At 36.5% G+C, this 17,709-nt stretch overlaps 1 protein-coding gene across 13 annotated transcripts in view; it reads right to left on the minus strand.

Annotated features, from left to right (window-relative positions):
- The window catches only part of SOX6 (SRY-box transcription factor 6), a 382,016-nt gene that overhangs the window by 320,571 nt on the left and 43,736 nt on the right, over window positions 1-17,709 (minus strand). For 10 of the 13 annotated variants that reach the window (XM_068400308.1, XM_068400301.1, XM_068400306.1 and 7 more), the window contains one exon: window positions 6,643-6,713. The exons of 1 other annotated variant lie outside the window; for it this stretch is intronic. The gene's annotated coding sequence lies outside the window, so the exon portion shown is untranslated. Of the gene's footprint in view, window positions 1-6,642; window positions 6,714-10,944; window positions 11,047-14,383; window positions 14,403-17,709 lie in introns of those variants that run through there. 2 more of the 13 variants (XM_068400305.1, XM_068400309.1) reach the window with 2 other exon arrangements.

The raw sequence follows: 17,709 nt of genomic DNA on the forward strand, positions 1-17,709 counted from the left end.
AAACATTTCTTTTTATACTGAAAATAAGAACTTTGAATGAAGTCTTACATTTTGTGAACTGTTTCATTGGGGAAGGCAGAAGTGAGAGGTGACACTTCAAAAACTCATGTAACCTTTGTTTTAGCATCAGAGAATTGGACTAATGACTCCCTGGGGCTTTTTGGCTCCTGCAGGGAGTATCTTTCAGACTAACTTTCAGAGCCAGGATTATACAGTAATCTCTAATAAACCCATAAAGATAATATGGTATTTACACAATTAAGTGTAGTCTTTGAATATTTTATGATGCACAGTACCTAATCCGTCACACACATTATTAAGAACAGAAGCTGCTCCCAGTTAGTTCAAATGGATTTTGTTCAATGTCTTGTTAATGTAGATACCCCAAAATATCAGTTCATCATCCCTGCACATGAACTTAAACTACTAAAAGTATGAATGAACATTTTCACATTATTTATATTTTAATTATTAATGAAAGCCCTGCCAAGAAGCAAAAAAAAAATTAATTCATGGAAAATGAATTTTAAAAAAATACACACCAATGTTTAAAATTGATCTTTGTGCTCTATCTTATCTTTAATATCTTAAAGTAACATTTTTAATGGAGGCTTCACTTTGATCAGCTCTTTTTAATTAACTTTAGAAATGTGAGTGTTTTACAGTACAGTCTTTATCAATTTTTTTATTTAGCTATTAACACTTACGTTTTACCTTCAACAGACCATTATCAGATTTCTATCGAGTCAGGCTTTGGTATATACCAAAGATCTTGATACATCTAGCAAGCAGTTAACCTCTTACCCCACGCTCTCTTTTAACTGTGATTATGATGAATGAGTGGTTAGTTCTAAGCAATTCTGTTTTATGTCAATAAATGAATCAAACAGCCATTGGTATATTAGGAAGACAGAGAGAAAATGAAGCTGTCTACGGACACTTTATAACCCTCATCCTTTTAAGTAATATGATTTGAAAAGTTAATGCTGACATCAACTGTTGGTATTGTTCATCCATACTATAGAATGAGAAGTCCTTTGTGTAATTTACATAGAATGAGAAATACTGTATATAATTTACCACTCGCAGTGTGGCGTAAAGAAAATTCTCTTTACAGCTTTTCTAAGATCCTGCACTGTAGTTATTAAATGACCTGAGCCTTTGGTTTTGTGAGGAACAACCATTTCTTCTAAAAATATTTGGCTCTATAAATGCCAGTCACTTGCAAAAAACCTACAGGACTCTGTCCAGGTATGGACTTGTACGAATACTTTGCTTCCACGTTCTTATTTCAGCTTCTAAACACAAATATTTCCTAACAGATTCCTCTCTCCCAAGCACTGAATGCAACTTCAACAGCGTATAAAATTGTTTGGATGAGGATTTCCATTTTATTGCTTAGTACTTTTGCAAATAATTTTTTAGACAGCAGATGGATCTAGTGCATTACACGGATCTTGTCCGGCACACATATGGAGTAGCAGTAGAGCAAGGAGGTCCTCACATCCAGAGCATGACAATCCTTTGAAAAAGCATTTCTAGCAGCAGCTTCACTAAATGGTTCAACTTCATCAAAAAGTAAGCAAAGACCACATACGCGGCCTCTGTCTTTGAGCAGTGTGTCAGAAGCTGGTTGGATAGCACTCCCACCCTCAGTGGTGTCCTCATTTTAGTAAGCACTAAAGAATCTAATAGCATGAAACCTTTGGGTTTATATGAATGAAAACCGGTATTTTGTATATTTTCTCTTGTAGCATAGATTTCATTCTTCATAAAGAATTGAAGAAGATTTCTGTGCTATGTTAAATACCAAAGTCCTAGAAGTAGTTTAAGTGCACTATTTGCTTATTATAAGAAAAACTGGATAAAATGAATGCAATGCATATTGCTTCCACAATATGAGCATTCTGTATATATATTAATTTATTCACTCACTACCAAGCAACAGTCTGTATGGTCAATAGAGAAGCAGCCAAAATAATGTGTGTTATACCCAGAAGGTAAATGGGAACTCAGATAGGAACACGCTTCTGTGCCAGCATCATGCAACAGACACTTCTATTAGACAACCACACAGCTTTAGAAAAATTCACACAGGGGAGTCCATCAGACATCCCAGCTAGAAGCACGGGGTGGGGAGACAGAATTTCAGATACTAAAAAACAAACAGAACTTTTTGTAGTTTTGATTGGACTTCTGTCCTGTTCTCAGCAGATGAGTGTCCCAGCCACCTTTCTCTCTCCTTCAGTCTTTTTTCCACATCTTCCTATCTTCAGGTACAACTACAAAGCTTTGGATGGATGCAACTATGCTTCTGTTAGACCCACACTGGCAAATGTGCTTGGGCATCTACACACCAGGTATTACTCAAGTGTAAAGCAATGCCCTTTCCACCTTCCATTTTGTTTCTACTCGATTGACTCTCTCAAGTACATCTAAAACATGTGCATTTACAGAAGCTTTCTCAGACAAGAAAGCTCTTTAAGGCAGGTGCCTTGCTTTTGTATTTATTTATACCTCACGTTATATACTGGAACTTTGCTTCTTATTAGAAAATTTGTGTGCTGCTGTAGTGCAAGCATTGCATAAAAACAGTAAGATAATGTTCCATTAGAAGCAGATTTTATATTCACCATTTATAAAATAATCCCAGGAAAACAAAGCTTCAAATTGCTGAGGGGCTGCTTCATGGTGCAACCACATCATTTTACATTGGTATGTCACAAATGTTAGTAGGAAAGTAGGCAGAAGAGGATAAAGACCTCTGACAACTCCAGCATACACATGCTAAAACAGGATGGATGTTGCAGCAAACAGGGCTTCTAGTAAGGCATCACTTTGCTTTCTCAATAGGAATTTTGAAAGAATCAGCTCTTTATAGAAAGAGGTAAGTGATAAGCTGATAAACACCTCCTTGGCCAAATTGCTGATGAACAATTACATTTTACAAAGAGAAAAATGGAGATCAACTTTTTAAGAATTGAGTTCAGTATATTACTTTTCTAGAAAGTATAGACACTATATTTTCCCAAATAAATTAACTGTAATTCAGTAGAACATCAGATGTTACCAATTGAACCCTTAAAGGTAAATACTGCTAAAGCCACATACCTCTTCACTTGCTCCAAATAAGCTGTGCTTTCTTTGACTATCATGTAAATATTCACAATTTAATAGTTTTCTCATTTTAAATAAGCTGGTACAAATACAAGGCACAAATCTATTTGGTCAGATGCTTCATGGTGTAAATAAACACAATCTCTAGGTTTTAAATAGAACCATTCCAAATTAAAGCAAAAAAAAAGTATAAAAATTGCCTTAAAAATCAGATTGAGGAAAAGGTATTAAATACTGAGTTTGAAACAAAGCATACTCCCTGATAATGTGCTGATTGGAATAAGTGTTTGAAAAGATAAAGTTTACCTGCTCACAATATCACTTTTGTTGAGTTATAATGTGTGTGCATGTGTGTCCCCTAAGTGTTTCTATTTTTGTTTGAAAAAAATTTCAGGGTTTTTTTCCCCCCCTCTGTCAGTGTTTTCACTTTGTAGTCAAGTTACAATAAAACGTTTACACAGAAACTGAACTGCTAGTAAAAAGGTATTTCTAATTGCTGATGTACAAGCAAAATTTCTTTTAAATGCTATGTTATTAGAGGACATTTATTTTGCCATCTGTAACTTTAAATAACTATTGCAGTTTACTACTGAACAAACCTACTTGAGAAGAACAATTAAATAAATTAAACCATGTTAAGACCACATTCTTGAAAAAAGTAACCTTTAGTTAGGACAATTACTCTGTGGGCATAACACAAAAGCACAAATGTCACATTTTCCATGAAATTTACTTTTGTATGAATCATCAATCCTGTTTTCTCCTGAACAAAACTAGCCAAATATGACAAAAAAAACCCCAAAGTTGTCTGGACTGGATGATCCAAGTAATTACATGTTACAGCAGAATGCATCTATGACAAAACTTTCAAAAATTTGAGGAAAAAGTTATTATAGCCCCTGGTTGAAATAGCTTTGGTATAGACCTATAGCAGTATTTAGCTGATCTTGCTGTATTCGCATATAACAAATATGCAGTTTCAAAGACCAGTCTTACTAGCAATGATCTACACTCCTTTCCTTTGGAGTATAGATCAAACAAACACACTATAAAAAGATGCCCAAATATTATAGTGTAACATGAAAAAAGTATACACTTCTCATTAGCTTTTTTAAATGCTGCTTAGAATTTAATCTTCTCAAAACCTATATATGCAAACTTTTGTCTTCCACACTAACTCCCAAAACTCCCATCTTATATGGTATCATTTGCTTAGGGCCTATTTATTCAGCCTCAGGTCCTAATTCTGATTTCATCAGCTTCCACGGTCACCTCACATGAATAAGTATTTGCAGGAATCAAGCCTTTAAACTGAAAGATACTTGAGGTAACAACCCTTCCTATTAGTCTATAGAGCACAGTGAAAATTTATGACACTGTACATATTACTGTTATTGAATAGTAAGAGTCTGTATCTGCTGAACTAAGGTATACTACCTACAGAATATTTGTAAGTTCGGAGAGGCACAATAGAGATGATTCAAGATCTAAACCTGTATTACTACAGAATGTATACTTCAATCCTGTTTTCAGTATGTGAGGAAACATCAGGCTGAATCAATCAGTTGTACATCCTACATTTTATTTTCAGTTTATGTGAACTTAGGGTTTGCATATGTTCCTAGATATATAGTGCTAAACACTAAAATAGGTGCTTTAGTCAGAGAACAAGAACAGTCAGCCATAGTGTTAGCTTCTCCGGATATTCATGTCAAAGTGACTGGACTCTTGAGTTGCAGAGAACACCTATAAGAGACTAGACTGTAGTTCATTTTGTACAGTCATTTACTTGGCTTCATTGGTAAGGCTGCTGAACCACGTTCCAGCTCTCATGGTCACCATACTATAAGGTGTCTCAACTTTTTCTGCCAGTTGTACAGTTGTGTGATAACAATAGTCCATATTGCTCATTAAAGTTTAAGTACTTACTTGATTGACCTAAACATAAACATTGCTTTCAAAGTACCTTTTCTGTCAATTTTGTTTACCACAGCTTTTTGTTGTTGTAAATTAAGAAAATCAGGATGCAGATCAGAAGTCCACAATATAATTACTAAAGCCCTTTATATGTTCATAATACTACATGAACATGAATTAAACAATACTTACACGTTCTCATCCAATTAGCCTGGTACACACAACGAAGTTCACCATAAACCTACCATTGTGTTTACTCCATTGCTTTGATTGGAAAGTATACTCCATATTGAGGTACAAAGAGGTACTGTTTGTATTGACTGTTATATTACTATTTCCATTTATAGATGAGAAAAATGAGGTAAAGAAAGCCTAACTGATTGCTTGAAAAAAACACACAGTGGCAAAGCCAGGAAGAGTTGCAACAAATTCCTCACTCTCAATTCAGTAATCACTTTACATTGCCTTCTTAGAACTATTTTTCAATGGTTATACTTTTTAAAACTTTTTTATTTTATTTGGTAACAATATTTTCTTTAAATATGACTGACAATGCTCATTAAAAAGATGCTGACCTGTAAATGAAGGAAACTGCAAATATAATAGCAAAACTATATATGAAAATAAACATTTGTAAAGAGGAAGGGTTAGTACAAATTGAACACATTTCCATATTGAAAGGAGAACCAGCCATATTTTTCCCTGATGAATGTAGTTCTGTGAACATCTTTTTCCACAAATGATTGAATAAATATTTATTCATAAACTATATTTGTGACTTAAGAGAACAAGCTGCATAGACTGGTTTCATTTATACTACATCATGCAAGAGGTATTGCAATAATTTATATCACGCCAAGTCTAAGTCCCATTAGATTTTCCTTATTATACTTGACTAAAGCTGAAGACTATCCAAAACAGCAATTCTGAAAGCTTTCTATTCATTGTGTAAATAACTATCTTCCTCCCAGATCCTCTCCTCTAACTTTCCCTTTCTCTAAGCATTTATGCATAGGCCAAGTCCCATTTGCTTTATTTGAACTTGGGCATACGCTGAAACGTATTTCTTGGGCCATGGCCTAAACGACTACTGTCTCAGTCATTTTGCTGCAACCATAAAGGTCAGCTTTCTCCAGGGTATATAAAAATACATTCCCAGTTCAGCAGATTCTGGTTGTCCTAGTGTTTCCTCAATAAACCCATGTAGCATTTCCTTTAAAAGTCCTGTCGGTCTTTCATCACACCCCCAAAGAAATAATTTTCATCACAACAACAGAATGCACTGCTATCATTAGCAAGCGTCATAACTGATGTGTTACTGTAAGCAACACTGTTCTCTCATTATTATTATGAAAACCAAAAGAAAGCCTGAAATAACAGAAATATTCACTTAATTCAAGCATCCGTAAGCCTTTCTGAATAACTGAAGCACAAGTTGGTAGCAAAAAAACTACAAAAAAGTTTATAAGTATTTAGGTACATTACTTAATAAAAACACATTCTAAAACTGTGATATGATAGCAACATTTTAAAATAGCTTCCATTCTTCATGTTAAAAGAGTATTAGAAAGATGCACGTAGCAGGAAAACTAATCAATAAATACTTACAAATACACAAGAAAATCAGCCCCAGCTCCCAGAAATCACTGGTAAGTTGCTTTTGAATTCATGAAACTGACCTGAAAACATAAAAGGAAAAAAAGTTGAAACAAAATTCCAGAAATGAAAAATACTACTTTTTTATTATTATAGAATAGTTATGATTTTTAACTATGTACTAAACAAAACAGCTCACAAGACTGTTGTCACTATTCCAGCCAAGTAATTTACACAGAATTTGTTTCCAGGAACCCAATACCAAGAGAAACAATTATTTCGTTGTTCTGCATCTCACCACCATAGCAACTCAGTCCATTACGGCTTCTAAGAACTATCATAAATGCAAGCATGGTTATCTTTTAATAAGGAAAATAGCTGTGAGGGTTTTTTCAGCTGGTCGGGATTTTTTGTTGGGATTTTTTGCTTGGTGTTTTTTTTTTGGTTTTAAGTGTTACAGAACATTCATTACTTTTCTAAAGTACCTTGTTAATAGCATTTTGCAGCTTAACTGGTATAAAATAATACTGTTTAGGTGCATTTAATTGGAACATATCTAAGGCAAAATTCTTACAGAAAGACAAACTAACAATTTTGTTCTCCTATGGTCTAGATCCCAGTTAGAAGCTCAGCCTAAGTACAATGCGTTCACTATAAGGCATGATTAAATCCAACATTCTTTTTCCTGCATACCCCTCAGTTCTAGTTGGAAAGGTAACAGATGCAACTCAAACCCACAGAGCTCGCCTTATAAAATTCTTTAACTAGCACAATGACTCACTTTATGCCTCTAAATATCCATGGTTTCCTCTCTCCAGAACCCCCATGCATTAGAAGGTAGTTCAGTAGTTTATTTTTATTGTTTGGTCTACATACAGCACATTTTTAGTTCTTATGAAAACAAAGAAACTTTGTTGCACAGCCCTTGTTTTCTTTCCAAAATGTGAGGATGGATACGGGTAACATTAAACTGAAAATAGTAATGGAGCCTGAGCAACTAGTTCAGGTTAAAACCTTTTTCTTCTCTGGGAGCTATCTGATTAATTTGCAGTTCATAAAACAGTGGGTGTAAGCTCAGTTTAAAAACATGTAACTATATTTAAGATGAAATCATCATTTTTGTTAGCCTCCAGTAATCTTTAAGAAACACCTTCCCACAACATTTCTGTATCCTAAAGTGCACCAGCCAGTACTGCATAGTGCCTAGAGACGAGAATACCAAACTTATCTTGATGTAGAATATCCTCCTTATTTCATACACCCACCCTGAAGTGCATATTATTCATTCCAACCAAGCCCTCCCCCATCCTGAAAGTGCACATTTAATTGTCTTCTCTCCTGTAATACCAACAGAGAGTCAACAAATCTCATTTGCTATATCAATGCAGTGTTATTATATATTTTAAAAGCAAGTCTGAATTTCATTATCAGCTGATTTATGCCATTAGTGTGCTTTGGAGCCACCAATTAAACAAGGACAGTGGTACATAAGGTCACAGTTAATTAATCTGAAAGAGTATAAATACACTTTAATGCACACCACCTCACATAGAGAATTTAGGAACAAAGCACCAAACCTTTATTCTGGGCAAGCAATTAGGGGGAAAGGTTAAACATATAACATTTTAAATTTAGCTTTAGCACTCTGTTTATCTACCAGGAAGAATGTTCAGTTTGGTAAAAAATCCTGCAGACTAGTATGTATGTGAAGCCTTGATTCTTATGGCAACAGTGCAAGTGAGGGAGAAGGCAGAACAGGGCTAACCACAGCCAGTGATCCCAAGCAAATGAAGGCTTGTTGCTCAGCTAACACCTCAGAACTGGGAGTCAGCCACAGGCTTATCCATTACGTAGCTGGGTCAGGGTGGAAAAAACAAAAAACCCCAACACCAAGCAGCCCAGTCTATTCAAAATGGACTCATCTGAGCTAGACTGTTGTATTTAGTACATCATACAAAACTGACTTTTCCTTCAACCACATTCCCTTAGTAAATTTAATAAAATAGTGCAATCAATGGCATGTTCAGTGACAGCAGTAGTCTACCAACACAACCAGGGTATAGGTAAAATGCTAAAAACAATCTAATCAACCCCAGGGCTCAGTACTGGGTCCACTCCTGTTTAATATGTTTATTGATGATCTGGATGAGGGTATCAAGTGCACCCTCGGTAAATTCGTGGGCAACACTAAGTTGGGTGGGAGTGTTGATCCGCCTGAGGGTAGGAAGGCTCTGCAGAGGGATCTGGACAGGTTAGATAGATGGGTCGAGACCAATGGCATGAAGTTCAACAAGGCCAAGTGCCGGGCCCTACACTTTGACCACAACAACCCCATGCAGTGCTACAGGCTGGGGGAAGAGTCGTTGGAAAGCGGCCTGGTGGAAAAGGACCCGGGGGTATAGGTGAACAGCTGGCTGAACATGAGCCAGCAGTGTGTCCAGGCGGCCAAGAAGGCCAACAGCATCCTGGCTTGTATCAGGAATAGCGTGGCCAGCAGGACTAGGGAAGTAATTGTCCCCCTGTACTCGGCACTGGTGAGGCCGCACCTCAAGTAATGTGTCCAGTTCTGGGCCCCTCACTTCAAGAAAGACATTGAGGTGCTGGAGCAAGTCCAGAGGAGGGCAACAAAGCTGGTGAAGGGTCTAGAGGGTATGTCCTATGAGGAGCAGCTGGGGGAACCGGGATTATTTAGCCTGGAGAAAAGAATGCTCAGGGGAGACCTTATCGCTCTCTAAAACTACCTGAAAGGAGGTTGTAGTGGGGTGGGGGTCGGCTTCTTCTCCCAGGCAACTAGCAACAGGACTAGACGACATAGACTCAAGCTGCACCAGGGGAGGTTCAAGTTAGACGTTAGGAAAAATTTCTTCACAGAAAGGGTTATTAGGCATTGGAATGGGTTACCCGGGGAAGTGGTAGAGTCACCATCCTTGGAGGTGTTTAAGAAAACACTAGATGTGGCACTTAGTGCCATGGTCTAGTTGACGCACCAGTGTTAGGTCAAAGGTTGGACTCGATGATCCCAGAGGTCTCTTCCAACCTAATTGATTCTGTAATTCTGTGATTCTGTGACCAGAAATAGTAATTCACAGTGAAAACTCAAGTATGAGCTACCTGAGGTATATATGGAAGAAAATGATACCTGTTTCTTACTGCCTTGACTCATTTCACCTTGCGCAGTTCCTTGCTCAAAAGATAGATGATATAGCTATCACACACACAAAAAACAAAAGCAAACCTCATATCCTAATTAGATGAAGTTGTTGCGAACTATTTTTTTTCTCTTTTACACCTGTAGTCCTATACTCTATAGCCTTGCATCACTTTTTTTCTTTCTGGCTTTCCAGGTAATTTTTCTTAAACCAAAAAAAAAAAAAAACCTATTCTGTTACCCATGTAGAAAACCCTCTGTCCATCAAGCAGTAACATCATAAAGTTTAATACAAAAATTCTGTCAGGTGTATCCTATACAAATCATATCATTAAATATAATTTATTACATAAACAAAACAGACCAAGGACTAATACTGTACAGGTCAGTAGTTGTTCCATGCAGATTTTTATACCTGTCTCTTTTATCAATAAAAGATGATGACTTGCGTCATGTTTTTGAAGGTGTTTGGGAGGCCAGCTCCCACTGATGTTGAGAAGACAGACCTAACCCTTTCAGAAGTCTAGCGCTTATTCTATCAGCTTAAACCATTTATGCTTCAACTTCAGATGTCTCGAGTTGAACTCCAGGTGACTACACAGGTGAATAGTTGCTGCATAAACACATATGAGAACAAAGTTTTCTTTAAAGTATTCTGTTGATTCAATTGGTACAAGTCCCACCAGAAACTTCACTCAGATATTTTGCAGTCAAAATGCTCTCAAAGTGTTCTCAATATCTGCAATTTCTGCAAGTATTTCGGATGCATGTTTGGAAAGCTGCTAGCATCCTTATCAAAGATTGGCTCTCCCAGTCCCACTATGAAAGGGGGAAAATAAAGCTGTAAGAGCAACCTATGCTCTGATTTCAGGTACCTTTACCAAAACATGTTTCATACTTAAATCAGCACATAGCATGAACCAAACAAAAAAGGTTATGTTTTCTTTTTCCTGTACTATAGCTGACTTTCTGTTCTACCACTCTGTTAAAATGCCAAAACTTTTGATGGTAGAGGACAAACACAGAGTAAGGACCTAAATCTGTGTACCAGTGACTCCAGTGCTCTGGTACTAATCAGCGTTTCAACCTACAAGCTGAAGCATGGCTGCAATGCAAGGGAACTGAGGCAAAAGCAGATTCAACATAGCAGATCTATATGAACTTACTGGTTATGCTTCTGTGGTACTTGCTGTTGAAAACATCCAGAGGTAACAGACCATAGATCCCAAAGTCTTGGAAAGTAGGATAAAAAAGCCAAAGAACACAAACTGCCAGCACCATGAAAACAAGAAACCACAGAGTCAGGGATTTACAAATGGACCTAAGGGTTCAGGCAACCAGCTTTCAATGAAAATATAAAAGGTTGATTATCTCCTCATTTGCCTCAAAAATTCTATTTTAGAAAGCCATAAAAAGGTTACATTTTAAATGAAAAGGTTTGCTCAAAAGAAAACATCATAGCAGTTTTCAATGTTTTGACGGTTTGTTTGTTTGGGGTTGTTTTTTTCGAAAAGGAACAGGTGTCCTAACGTCAGGTAACACGAAATAAGACCAAGATCATTTCCGCAAATACAAAAAAGTCACAGGCCTGGCTTAAAAGAAGTGTTAATAAAGTTAACCACCTCTCATTGACTTGACTAAGAACAATGTACAGTTATCCAACAATTTCACAGATTCTTTCAAAATAACTTACTTTTCAAAAAGCTAAGTTTTTACTTGGCTTGCAAACACATATCAACACCAAGGGAACGCTGAACATAATCTATTTTATGTACATCACTAAATGACTGCAGGATCTTGTATGGCCTAAGTGTTATGAACCAAAGAAAATTCCATAAAGAGCCAAATGTCACTTATAAAATAGTCCTCTTTTCACACAAATACTGTCAGCTCTAATAATTCCAGGAGATTTTAGTTTTCAGAACGTAAGATTTCACCATTTTTGGAAAGCAGAAAAAAATTACTCATTTTATAAAAATCTTTAATTAAAATGTTCTGATTGTTCTAAGACAGAGCCTCTACAGGTAGTCTGTATTTTCTGTGCACAGTCATCAGTGAGCACGAAGGAAGCCTGCAAGTAAAAAATGGAAGCAGTTATTTAGTAAAAAGCATGGCATCATGTTATATCATTTGAGAATGTGGCCTATCATTGTGGGCTGCTGGGACTAAAATATGTACCATTCAACAACTGTTAAAAAACTACTTTCAGAATTATAGCATGATGTCAAATGAGAAAAAGGAATAATATAGAAATGAAGCTATATATTTAGGGCCTGAATCACATAGCATTTTCACACCCTGAAATGTGCAAAATTTCACAATTAAAACAACATTAATGACCTGTAAGCTTCTAGCCACAATCTCAAAACTTAAGGGGGCAGTAGGCTGATTATGAGGTCCTTTGAGTTGGATTTCTAAAAATCTTACTTAATTGAGGTAAAGGGCACAGTTTCAAGATGATTCAATGAAGAATGGTTTACTTACACACAGGAAACTTTTCATATACGATCATTTTGAAACAAGAAAGTAAACACAGTCATTGACCACTATAGATGAGACTTTCTATAAAAGACACAAGGAAATTCCTGTCATCTTCACTTTGTGTCACTTCACTTCAATGGCCCAGGATTGTATTTTACTGCCTTTGCTGGCTTGTTTCTTAAATGGTTCACTCTCCTTGGTTCCATGCATAAGTAAAAAACAAAACTAAAAAAAAAAAAAAACCTCCAACCAAATCAAAACCACCACAATGTTGTTTACCTAATGCTTTTCATTTTAGAATAGTCCCTCTGCAATGATCCTCATTTGGATTTTTGTACTCTGTAACAGAGATTGCAGCCAAATGATCTATCAAAGGAGGAATCAGAACATACCACCTGTTCCGCCTCTGGTCATTTTAATACACATGTTGCATCACAGTGAGGTAAGAACAACAACACAGTGCATATGATATAAACATTGGTCTCCAAAGCTCTGGACTCAGTCACTGCCTTTGCTATAGTTTTTCTGCTCAACCTTCAGCAAGAGTCTCTTTGCGCTTCTTAGTTCCTTATTCACAAAAAGAAGCTACTATTTCTTCCTTCTGTTAACAGTGATGCTTTACAATTCTACATACCGGAAGCTGTGATGTTGTTATTACAGAAACGAGGCTCAAAAAAATACCTAAAATAGGATACATCTCCACAGAGTTTTGCAGGGAGATGTGAGCTCACTCTGCCCACACTCGGAGATGACTGGCCACAAACCCACTCTAATCCAGTTTAGCTATGGTTATTGCTTATGTAAACTACAGGACTTCCAGTTTAGAGCAATCTCACATCTGCTACAAAAAGCATGTCGACATACACATACAATAGACGGTGTTTCTGTAAACTACCTCTTAAAAAAAGGAACCCCATAAGCATCACCACTCAACAGTTGTTCCCTGTCTTTCCCAAAAGGGTATCACTCAGTAGTAGCACATGATCTGGCAGCCTTATATTATATAACTGACTATAAGAGCTCCTTATGATCTCTTCTGTAAAGGCATTTTGCAGGTATTTGCAAAATTGCATTATGTCTTCAACAGGCAGCTCGTGAAGGTTTCTCTGCTGTGTGCCTGCATATCTATAAAGCATCCAATCACTACGGGACGTGAGCACAGAACACAAAACTAAGGTCTTTTGGCTGTATCACTTCACAACATAGCATCAGGTTAAGACTAAATAGGATTTTGATAAAAAAGTACCATACATGTCCAACAACTAATTTAAATGTATTATTATACTTGCCACTAAAATAACACTTGAAAACACCAAAACATCTAATTCACTGTGCACATGAAAGAAATACCTAAATATGTATTTATTCTTTTCTATAAAAGGACGGGGGCTAGCATTCCAGATTTGATAAGCTCTGTACTCATACTTTCAAGCAGATAAGAACCACAAGACATACACTGCTCTGCTTGGAAGGTTGAAGGGAGAGGATGAACTCCAGTTATAAGTCATAGGTTAGAGACAGTAAAAGCCTCCTCAGTGGCCCGGAGTGGGCTGGTAAGCGCCGATGGCTCCCTGCTCCCACATCAAGGGACTCCGATTTCCCAGCAGTTCCTGCACCAACCCAGTGCCACTCTCATGATGTAGCTATGACACAAAAAACACTTCTGAACTTCTTGTGAGCTACATGCCATTTTAATAGCAACAGGCTGGGTCATTCCTAATCAATATGATTGAATTAAAGAAAACAGAGAAAGCTTTCAAAACAGGTATGTTTCTGTAGTGTTTACATATGCAGATCAGTGTTCTGAAGGCACTACAATGCAAATTAAGCCCAGAATGAAAAGTTACAGCATTACAAGTCCCAAGAGGTATGACTGCTGTTCCAAATACCAGAAACCCTTTCAATATGCGGTACTGTTTGTTAGAAGGATTTATCAAATAGAGATAGTTTTACAGCAAATACAAACTGCACTTGGAAAGTTACTTTCTACACCTAGAGAAGCAGCTGTGTGCAGAGGACATGGCTTGGAAATTGCATCCAGGGTCACTCTTCAGAGACTCACATTTGTCACACAACCATGGGAATCAACCACACAAGGACAGATACAGCAGCTCTGGCACTGACCTGCATCATAATATTCGGCAATTTTTTTCTCTTCTCTCTCTGTGCCTCAACTGTACTTCCTCCATTTGGAATGACAGCTTTTTAATCTCTTCCTATGTGTGTACAGGGACTTGCAACCATAACAGGGTCTCAGGGTGCTACTGTGAAACAATCTCACAAGGGTTCTCTGGATAAAACTTTAACACAAAATAATAATAATGTTTTTGTTTATTATGCACTATTATCATTATGTAATAATTACATTATGCAAGAAGAACAACACACATACCAATGGCTGTTAGTCTACCACATTGATGTATTTTTTCTTGACAAATTGTATTAAAATTATGTTAGTAGTTTTTGGCTCCCTTTATCTTTTGAATACGTAACATGTCAGGTTTCCCGCTCTTTCATATTCAGACCAATGTTTAAAGTAATTTTACTGAAGAATTGGCTTACTTTGTTTAAAAGAGGGTACATTCTTTCAGCTCAGTCATATGACCAAAAAGGACAGTATAAAAAGTTTAAAATGTTATTCAAACTATAATTTAGCACAGAGTTAAGTCTCTTTAATAAGCTTCATGAGCTCTGGATTGGACTAAGTTGAAATTCAATTACGCAATAGAATGGAATCACATAGATTTGCAATTCAAATCAGCTATCTGTATTTACAGGTACCTATTCATTTTATCACCCAATTTTTAAATATATTTCATATATATTTATTTTTTTATATTTTACCTACAATTGCTGACCTCCTCTGTGCAAATAAATGGTCTTTTTGGAAAGAAAAAGAAAAGTAAATTCCATGACTCTATTTTCCTTGATAGACAAAGCATCAAGAGCTATGTAGAGTTGTAAACAGTTAAATAACGTGGCAGGCTTTGAGTCATTGTACATCACAATGAAGCTGTTGCACACAGAACATGGAAAGGGTTTACGACACATCTTCATCAGGTTCTTTCACTGGACTTTTGATTTGAAAACCTACTAAATTGTACTTGTGCTACTGTTACCAGATGCAAACTCCTTGGCACAATTTTTGATAGTGTAATAGCTACATATGCATAAGCAAGGCTTGGAATAGTAACAAGAAACCTCTTAAACAGGAAACGAAAGCCCTAAAGCAAAGAGATATATATGGGGGGCGGGGGGGGAAGTGTTAATTGTGAAAGCCCAGTTTTACCATTATTTCCAAGAGCTACAAATGGTAAGATAGCCGAAATGTCTATCTGATATTTTAGAGATATTAACAATAATACTAGTCCATGGGAACATACTACCATGTTTAAAATTCCAGCATAAATATACCATATAGCACTTGGATTTGAAAATTCCCTGAAAATTGGAGATTCAACCTGTCACAACTGTGGTACACTTACACAACAACAACAAAAAAAAAAAAAGACTGGTAGTTCTGAATGAAAAAAATAAAAAAGAAGAAGAAAAAAATGCAACAATGTACCCTTACCTTCAGATTTTAATGTAAGCAGGTTGTGAGCCAAATGGCCAGGAGCTAAGTCAGCTGTACACAAACTCACATTTTTTTCCTGACTATTCAGAAAAAAAATCTATTTTGCAATGTTACAAGAAAATATAAGTGTGTCATTCGCTCTCATTGAAACTAGCGTTAATCCGGACAAAATATTGGGGTTCTGTACTGGCTAGTACCATATTACTGAAGCTCAGGTTTTCAAAGCTAGTTAAGTAGGACATAAAAATCAATTAGAAGGCCTTAAGAATGTTTGCCTTCAGGTCTACTTCCCTGGATTCCCTGAGGAACAAAACCTCCTTACTACATATCTTGGGTTTTTTTTTTTTTCCTCAAAACATTGAAACATAATAATAATTATAGCTGAAGTCTACCTCATATATTAACTTTCCCTCTCAGCTCCAGTTTTGAAATTCATTTGTCCTGACACTATAACCAGAGAAAAGGAAGTCCAGGTGCTCCCGTTTTAATTTCACCTTAGAAGAATCATAAGTAAATAAAACTTCTTTCTTCAAGGATCTGTTCAGTCAGTTAGAATCCCATCTTACATCTGTATCTTCTCTCAGAAAACACTTCCCCCAGTACGTGGCACAGAGTGCTACCAGCAAGGATATGGCTTTGCATTCTGCCCAAAGGACCATTCTATTTGTGATTATCTACAATAATCAATCCTGAAGACAACTAACTCTCACCTGCTGGACAATTACATTGCATGAAAAAAAAAACGAACCACATTACCTCACCAAGCGCTCAAAATAAAAACCTCTCAGCCTCCTTTCAGTCTCTCCTAGAGCATCACTACTTCATTAGTTATAAAGCAAGCAAAAAATTACGTTTAATTAAGGAAAGAGTACACCTTGAAAAAGAAATTTGCCTTCAGTGGTAAAGCTATCAGTTTGATAGCTTTGGAGACTTAACAAAGTAAAGTTGTAGTTCCTTCTGAATTTCACCTATGACATCTCTGTCAAAATCTTCTTTGTGTTTTTGAACAATAGCTGTTCTTGTTGCCTATCACCTAAAGATTTTGATTTCCTATTTTTTCTGCAACATTCACCTCTCCAAGATATTTTGAAACCAGAACTGAACTATGTTTGCCATAGATAGAAATCCTTGCAGGCAATACTGCCTATCAAATAAACGATACAATGACTCTTAACTCAAATTTTTGTTAAGCCCAGTCATGGGTACTAACAGGCAAGCAGGTTAAAATGCTAAATCACTACTTTCTATCAGTCCATAAAGATCACTCTTATGCCCATAGCCTGGTTTTTGTACTGTGTATAGAGATCACGTATTAGTAAACTATTGATCTTGGAGTCAGAGGTGCCCTGCACTTTAGGACAGTGTGTCCCAAGCTACAAATTTAAAGGCAAGTTTAGGGGAAGGGTTCTGTTTTTCACATGATGAAAATGACTCCTAGCCTCTTCCATCATATAAAACTATCTCCAGGCCTTTACTAGCATTGCTCAACATCTATGAGCCTCAGGCTATCTGCACCTGCCCTCAGCATGATACTGACAGGCAGCAATGAAAAGCTGATGGCTAGAGGGGTGGCTACTAGGTGCTTTGCATATGATATTTCAAAAATGTAAATGGAATACTGATCTTAAAAAAAAAAAAAAAAAAAAAAAAATCGCACAGTCAAAAAGTTGGCATTCTTCTGGACAGCAAACCTAGAAGTTTTACAAAATTAACTCATCAGCCTGACATGTCTCTTTACAAGATCTTATCACTGGTTTAACTAAACAAAAAAAAATGAATAAAGAAAGAAAAATATACAGAGAATAACTTATATTTCTTTGAAAATAAAGTTCTTTAGGAAGTGCTTCAAATATGTTTCTGTCTTGTGCTAAAT

The sequence above is a fragment of the Nyctibius grandis genome, chromosome 4 (genome assembly GCF_013368605.1).
Source record: "Nyctibius grandis isolate bNycGra1 chromosome 4, bNycGra1.pri, whole genome shotgun sequence".
Lineage (NCBI taxonomy): Eukaryota > Metazoa > Chordata > Aves > Nyctibiiformes > Nyctibiidae > Nyctibius > Nyctibius grandis.